Source organism: Lotus japonicus, chromosome 6 (genome assembly GCF_012489685.1).
Source record: "Lotus japonicus ecotype B-129 chromosome 6, LjGifu_v1.2".
In the NCBI taxonomy this organism is placed as follows: Eukaryota; Viridiplantae; Streptophyta; class Magnoliopsida; order Fabales; family Fabaceae; genus Lotus; species Lotus japonicus.
The window spans coordinates 789,186-797,148 of NC_080046.1; positions in this window are offsets into that span (position 1 = coordinate 789,186).

Sequence of the window (7,963 nt, forward strand, 5' to 3'; positions counted from 1 at the left end):
GGTGTTTAATTTTAAGGCAACAGCCAATTATGGTGTTATTAGGAAATTCAAAATTAAGATTTTTAAAATATTTATAAATTTTAATTCAATTTTACATCTCAAAATTTGATACATCTAGCTAGGGCCGGCCCTGAGCCTGTGCAAGCAGGCCCACAGCCCAGGGCCTCCAAAAAAAAAGGGGTCCAAAAAAAAATTCTCATTAAACTTTTCCCTAAAATAAAATTTGGTTATAATAATTAATGTTCAAGATGTTATTAATGATTTGAACTGGTCTAGTGGTTAGTACGAACCAACATAATGGTTCTGACTTCTGATGAAATTTCGAACATTAAAATTATTAGAGGTTCATTTTTATTTTTTGCCCAGAGCCTCCAAAATGTCGGGACCGGCCCTGCATCTAGCTACATGAACATTAATTATACATGATACTTGCTAGTTCTTACGATTCATTATACAGCTCAGGAACCTCCACGTCTATTTGGTCGAAAAAAAATTCAGTGAAGATTATAAGTTATGGTTGCAGAGCTTCCAGAATTAAGGACCATAAGTTATCTTCTTTTGTTACAGGACCTTATGTTGGTAGTTGGTACTAAAGGTTTCATCATGGAGAAATTAAATTTTCTCGACTCTAGGTGGAATCAAGTTGTAAGATGCATAATCTATTGAAGGGCTCTCATTTCAGTGGGGAACATTGAATTTAATTCAATGTTTGGACTAATGAGAAAAAGCCAAGGTTGCTCAATCTTTTGTGTGGAGGTAGTGTAAAATAGTGACAAGGACATTGCCACTAGGACAAAAAATCAGCCAAAGGAAGTAGTAATAGATAACAAAATAGGGAAAAGTAAGATATGTGTACTATAGAGATTTTTGGCCTATTCTCATTTGTTTGTTGGGGTTGATTGCAATGTAAGTCCCACATTGCTAATGAAGGAGAAAAAAGATCAAGTTATGTATTTTGGAGAAGTCCCACATCGCTTAGATTAGTGAGGAGTGGGAGAGTCCAATGCTATATATAGGGATCTCAAGCTCCTTATTTCAACACATCAAAAACACCATGTAGTAGCACCTGAAAACACTTTAAGTTTATATTTGTGTTTTCTTTTTCTCTTATGCTCTTGTTTTAGAGCATTGTGAGATGTAGTTCAAATATTCACTTGGGAGAGTGTGGGTGTACTGGGGTCATGGGGTGGTTGGTGAAGTTGTGTTATTTCCTATCAGTGGTATCAGAGCTTCCGGTTCGATGGATATCACTTTGTGTGGTATTGCGAAGGTGCTGAAGAAGTGTGACATTGTGAAGTGCTGTTTTGGGAGGTTCTGGCTGAGAACCAACCTGGTGCACGGTTTACAGTCGGTCTGCAGTTGCGATGATGTTGTGATAATGGAGGAGTTGATGCAATCATGATTACACAAGGCGTTCTGGGCATGAAATTGTCCAGGTGGCACACGGGCATTTGTTGATATAGATGCAAGGTGTGTGGTGATAGCGTGCGGGCATTGGTTGGCGTTGATGCAAGGTACGTGGTTATGTCGATGACTGATGAACTTCCGGAGAAAGCCAACATGGAAGTTGCACCATAAATTTTTGGCATGTAGAAATTCTTGGAATGGTTTAGTTCCAAGTGAAGAAAATTCTTGGGATGGTTTAGTTCCAAGTGTAGTGTATTCTTTATGGTGGAGTGTGATAATTTAATTTGTCGGTATATAGACAATGAGAATTATGTTTGTCGGTGAATACAATGATTGTCGGTATAGACAATGAAGAGTGAAGGCCATTACAATCAAGGTAGAGATTGTTGGGGTTGATTGCAATGTAAGTCCCACATTGCTTATGTATTTTGGAAAAGTCTCACATCGCTTAGATTAGTGAGGGGTGGGAGAGTCTAATGCTATATATAGGGATCTCAAGCTTCTTGTTTCAACACATCAAAAACATCATGCAGTAGCACCTGAAAACACTTTAAGTTTATATTTGTGTTTTCTTTTTCTCTTATGCTCTTGTTTTAGAGCATTGTGAGATGTAGTTCAAATAATCACTTGGGAGAGTGTGGGTGTACTGGGGTCATGGGGTGGTTGAGAGTGAAGTCTATGTGTTGTAACAATTTTCACATAATGTTTATTCTTTGGTTGTCGGTTTTGACAACGGCCGTAGTTTTTCACCGGTTTTGGAGTTTCCACGTTATATTATGGTGTTGTTGATTGTGCTCCTGGTTTATTTTACTTCTTCAGCTGTGTTATTTCCTATCATTGTTGAGCTATTATAATCCAAGCTAAGCTAACTCTATGAACCTAACACTCCAGCTTCCCATAAATTCTCCTTCTAGACATCCATTTATCGCTTTAATAAGAGGATATGGAGAAACCTATCCACTTACCAGTAGGCTGGCGACAGTAATGCATTAATATGAACTAAAAATAATAAGGAGATATGGGAAAATTTTGATGTTAAAACTCAATATTATTTTTCATTGCATGATATTTATTGAACTAATTAATAATGACGTATTAGTTGATTAGGGGAGAATACACACCATTTAGAAGGGGAAATGGAAAAGTTCTGCAAAATTAAATAATATCTTGGTTATAATAATATGTGATCTGAAACATTCCATGAATTAGAAAGATCCTCGGCTTCTCCAATAATTTGATGTGAAATTAGCTGATGTCATGACAATTATCAAGTATCTTATAATTTGTCAGTACATTGATGTAATGCACTCACTAAACCCACTATATAGTTCACAGTGAGAGGATTGAATTTCTGACGTCATCAGAGTATCAGACGTTACAACATTTGATTTGCTCCAATCAATATTCATTTAATTTGTAAATGGAAAGGTCAACGATATGAATATTGAAATTCTGGTTCTCGCACAGGACAGATGTCGAACGCGATGTTGGGACAATCGGTTCGACAATTGCACAACAGTACATAAATTAAATCAACGAAAAAAAACACAGGGAATTGTTAACCCAGTTCGGTGCAACATCACCTACATCTGGAGGATACCAATCCAGGAGTCAATTCACTATCAAATAATAGCTCTCAGGTCACATGAAAGTCCCTCCTATACCTAAGTACTCCCCCTTAGTATAGAGCCTCTTCAATGTCTACCACTATTACATAAGTGAATCTAGCTTAGCCCTTCTCCTCTAAGCTATGAGGAAACTTCCCCTAACTCCTAATGATCACTGCCACAGTGACCGATCCCTTACAAGAGATTGAAAGATAGATCTCATGATCAAACAACTATTTGAAGAGATTACAACTCAACTAAACAAACCAACTCTAAGCCATATGATTATCAATGGAGGCAGTAGAGAGGTGTACAAAATAACAGAACAAGGACTCACAAAACAAAACCCTAAAAACTCAATCCTTGGGTGCCCAAGGCACACTTTGCAACTAGGGTTAAGCCTCCTTAAATAGGCTTTCTTCTGGTCTTGATCTTCAATGGGCTTGCACGAAAATAGAGTCCATAAAACAGATCTGGAACAAATCTTTTAAACCAGTAACAAATCTTATCAAATAAGATTTGAACAAAAGATAACATCTTTCACAATTTAAACCAAATCAAATCTTCTTCAACAGATTTGATTCCACTATATTATATTCCAGATAACAAATAGAAGCTTCTTCAATAACCTTAACTTGATTATCACGAAATCCATCCAAAGCTTCTAGAAAAATCAGCCAAACACACAGCAGATCCGCAGAACAAATGTGACAGCACGATGTTACAACATCTGCTTCGACATTAGGTTGTTTTTGAAAAAATGCAGACAACCAAAAGTAACAACAATCTCCCCCTTTGTCAAATTTTGTCTAAAACAACTTGAGATTCAGAGAAGATAAACATAACTCCCTCTCAGCAGCAGAACTCCCCCTCAAACGGTGCACATCATCGGGTTGCATATCAGAGACACATTATAAACAGCAGTAGATACATGAGATCACAAGATCAGATCTATTTATTGATCCCTCTTCCTTGGCGTTGTCCATGAAACCAGAATATATTCCCTGGAGCTCACCCAACAGAATAGGGTGCCTGCTCTGATACCAATTGAAATTCTGGTTCTCGCACAGGACAGATGTCGAACGCGATGTTGGGACAATCGGTTCGACAATTGCACAACAGTACATAAATTAAATCAACGAAAAAAAACACAGGGAATTGTTAACCCAGTTCGGTGCAACATCACCTACATCTGGAGGATACCAATCCAGGAGTCAATTCACTATCAAATAATAGCTCTCAGGTCACATGAAAGTCCCTCCTATACCTAAGTACTCCCCCTTAGTATAGAGCCTCTTCAATGTCTACCACTATTACATAAGTGAATCTAGCTTAGCCCTTCTCCTCTAAGCTATGAGGAAACTTCCCCTAACTCCTAATGATCACTGCCACAGTGACCGATCCCTTACAAGAGATTGAAAGATAGATCTCATGATCAAACAACAATTTGAAGAGATTACAACTCAACTAAACAAACCAACTCTAAGCCATATGATTATCAATGGAGGCAGTAGAGAGGTGTACAAAATAACAGAACAAGGACTCACAAAACAAAACCCTAAAAACCCAATCCTTGGGTGCCCAAGGCACACTTTGCAACTAGGGTTAAGCCTCCTTAAATAGGCTTTCTTCTGGTCTTGATCTTCAATGGGCTTGCACGAAAATAGAGTCCATAAAACAGATCTGGAACAAATCTTTTAAACCAGTAACAAATCTTATCAAATAAGATTTGAACAAAAGATAACATCTTTCACAATTTAAACCAAATCAAATCTTCTTCAACAGATTTGATTCCACTATATTATATTCCAGATAACAAATAGAAGCTTCTTCAATAACCTTAACTTGATTATCACGAAATCCATCCAAAGCTTCTAGAAAAATCAGCCAAACACACAGCAGATCCGCAGAACAAATGTGACAGCACGATGTTACAACATCTGCTTCGACATTAGGTTGTTTTTGAAAAAATGCAGACAACCAAAAGTAACAACAAATATAATGGGACACTATATAACATTATGCACAGCTTTGAAAGGATAAAAAGTTCTTCCTTCAAATGAGATTATGAAACTAGAGTTTAGGTCTTCAAGTGGATGTAGTGGCTCATTATGTAGGAGCTTCATTATGATGCTGAGCAACCAAAGTCGCCATTGATTTCAGTTACATAAAACACAAGAATGTGTATTTTAGCTTCAAAAGGATTGATAATTTAATCCACCATTTAAAAGGAGATAAGACCTGATAAGTTTTGATGTATTAGCTACTTAAAAATATTCCAACCCTATCCCTACCCCCATTCATCTCCCAATCGCTCATTATGTTCATTGACGTTCTTCTTCTTAATTTGTCAAGTTCCTCTTCTACATTCCTCTCCATCTTTGACGTCTTCATTCATCTCCTTCCTCCTTTTACCTTCCTCTTCTTCCTCCTCCTTTGATTCTCTCCCATGATTACCATTTTATAAAAAGAAACAATAGGAAAAGCAGGAATTGCTTAGGTGAAATGTAAACCAATCATAGTCCAGGAATTATTAAATTAAGAAAATCATTTTTAAACTGTAAACCGAACTTTTAAACTCGTGTGTTTCTCCTTGCGTCGTTCCCCATACTAAGTTTTCCCTCTGTTATGGTTTACAATATATAGTGGTTTGTGTTTCCACAAGTTTTCACTTCATCTTTATCGATTTTCAATCCGCTCTCTGGGCATGTGGAATTTTCTTCTTGTATTACTTTGGTCCCTTTGGTGTTTGGCGACAAGCACAATGGAGGACTCGACGTTCCAGGTTCGCGATAGTTTTGACGGAGAACAGGGTGACGACACCTCTAGTATTCTTTGGTGACAAAGATGTATCGAGGCTTTGGCGGGTTTTGGGAATAGTGTGGTGGGGTGGGGAGGCTATTGACAGATAAACTCATTCACAAGGCTTCACGCCAACATGCATTAGGTAATATCTGGTGCAATCCGGTGGGATTTAGGGTTGAGGAGGTTGGGGAGAAGGTCTATCTCTTTCACCTGGATGAGGAGCAAGATGCCAGAAGGATCGTTAAGAGGATCTAATGACCATGAATATTAAGGTCTTTTTACCTTATATTATTTTCCTTTTTATTCTTTACTTTTATCTTTTTGAGTCTCATTTAGTATTTTTATGCTTAGTTGTGTCTTTTTGCACTTTTTGCATGGTTATTTACGTTTTAGTCCTTTTTGTGCTTCTTTTCACTTTTAGTCCTTAGTTTTGTTTATTTCACTTTTAATCCCTAGTCTAGTGTGTTAGAGGAAATGAGGGCAAATATGGCAAAGTTCTCATGTGCTGAATTATGATTTGAACTCTTGGTTTATATTGCATTATTGGATGTTTACAAATTACAAATGTGTTTTGATGAGTTCATTTAGTGTGCAGCCTTTCATTAATGCTCATGATGGAATGTCTTGAAATCTTTTGATGGAAGAAATGCAAGAGTTGACGAAGGTTAAGGTTGATGGGAAGGTTTCAGAATTTGCAATGAAGAGAATGAAGGCTAGAACTTGAGCTGAAAGAAGTTGAAGAGGAGCTGAATCTGGAGCTCTCCACGCATGAGCATGCATGGCCACGCTCATGTGTGGCTATTGGTTAGTGGCGAGTGTCTTGCTAAAGGGGCACCCACGCATAACCGTACATGGCCACGCTCATGCGTGGCATGGGGCAGTGGACGTAGCATCTGAAGGGTTTTGGCCATGCATGTGCGTGCAATAAGCCACGCTTGGCCTGTCAATCATTTTCCCTATAAATACTAAACTTAGTTTCCTTTGTTATTATCTTGATTTTTCTGAACTAAGTTTTGGAGTATTGTTCTTATTGATTTCTTAGAACCTTGTTTGAAATATGGTAATGTTGTGACCCGAACCGACTAGATCCTCATCCATACTTTATAGCTCCATGGAAGAGGACTTGGAGCTGCGGACAAGGAGGAATGACAGCGAAGCAAGGAGAGGCGTTTGATGACGACAATGAGGATGTTGAGGCCAGATCTGAAGCTTTCTCATCTGATCTAGGTTGAAAAGCTTGAAACTTTCACTTTCTTTCTCATTATTGAGCTTCAATGAATGGCTAAATATAGAAACAAGTTTCTTTACCTCAATCAACAACTTTATCTTCATTAAATGTGTAGTTCAAACTAAGATTTTAAATTACCTAATCGAGTTCATTGATCCTTTATACTCTTATATTAGCAACTTCACTTTATTATTAAGGATATTATTCAATTTTTACCTATATATACAGGGCGGGAAAGGTGATCCCCATCCCCAAATTTGTCTCGGGAGGATTTTTCGTCTCCATCCTCATCCCTACGTGGAAAATTCCCCAAGATCGGGCCTCAAATGGAACAATCTTCGCGGGGATCCCCATATGCAAGTGGAAATTTCCCTAGCTCTCCCACTAAGCTAATATCTCAAGTGACAATAAATAAATGGCTTAAATAAGTTTTTGGTCCCTAACCTTTACTAAATGCTTGGTTTTCGTCCCTTGCCGGAGCAAAGGTGGGTTATAGTCCCTAACCTTTGCCACAAGATTTGGTTTTGGTCCCTCCGGAGCTTTGGGTCAACGTCGGAGCTCCGGTGGCCCATGTGGCATGGCCACGTGGGATTTATGAGGCTACGTGGATTTTTTTTTTCAAAAAAAACCTAATTAACCTCACTAATTAATCTCTTTAATATTTAAAACAAAATAATTAAAAATCTTATCATCATCATCATCTTCATCTAGCGTTTCATCTTCTTCATCTGTATCATCATCATCTTCTTCATGTCAATATTCTCATCCACTCCGTTCCCTACTCTCCCTCGTCCCTCTGTTCATCATCTCTTCTTCTTCTTCTTCTTCTTCAAATTCCAACTTTCAGATCTACGAATTTCACCACCCAAATCTCACAAATCTGCTTGATTGTTGAGTAAAAATGGATCATTTGCCT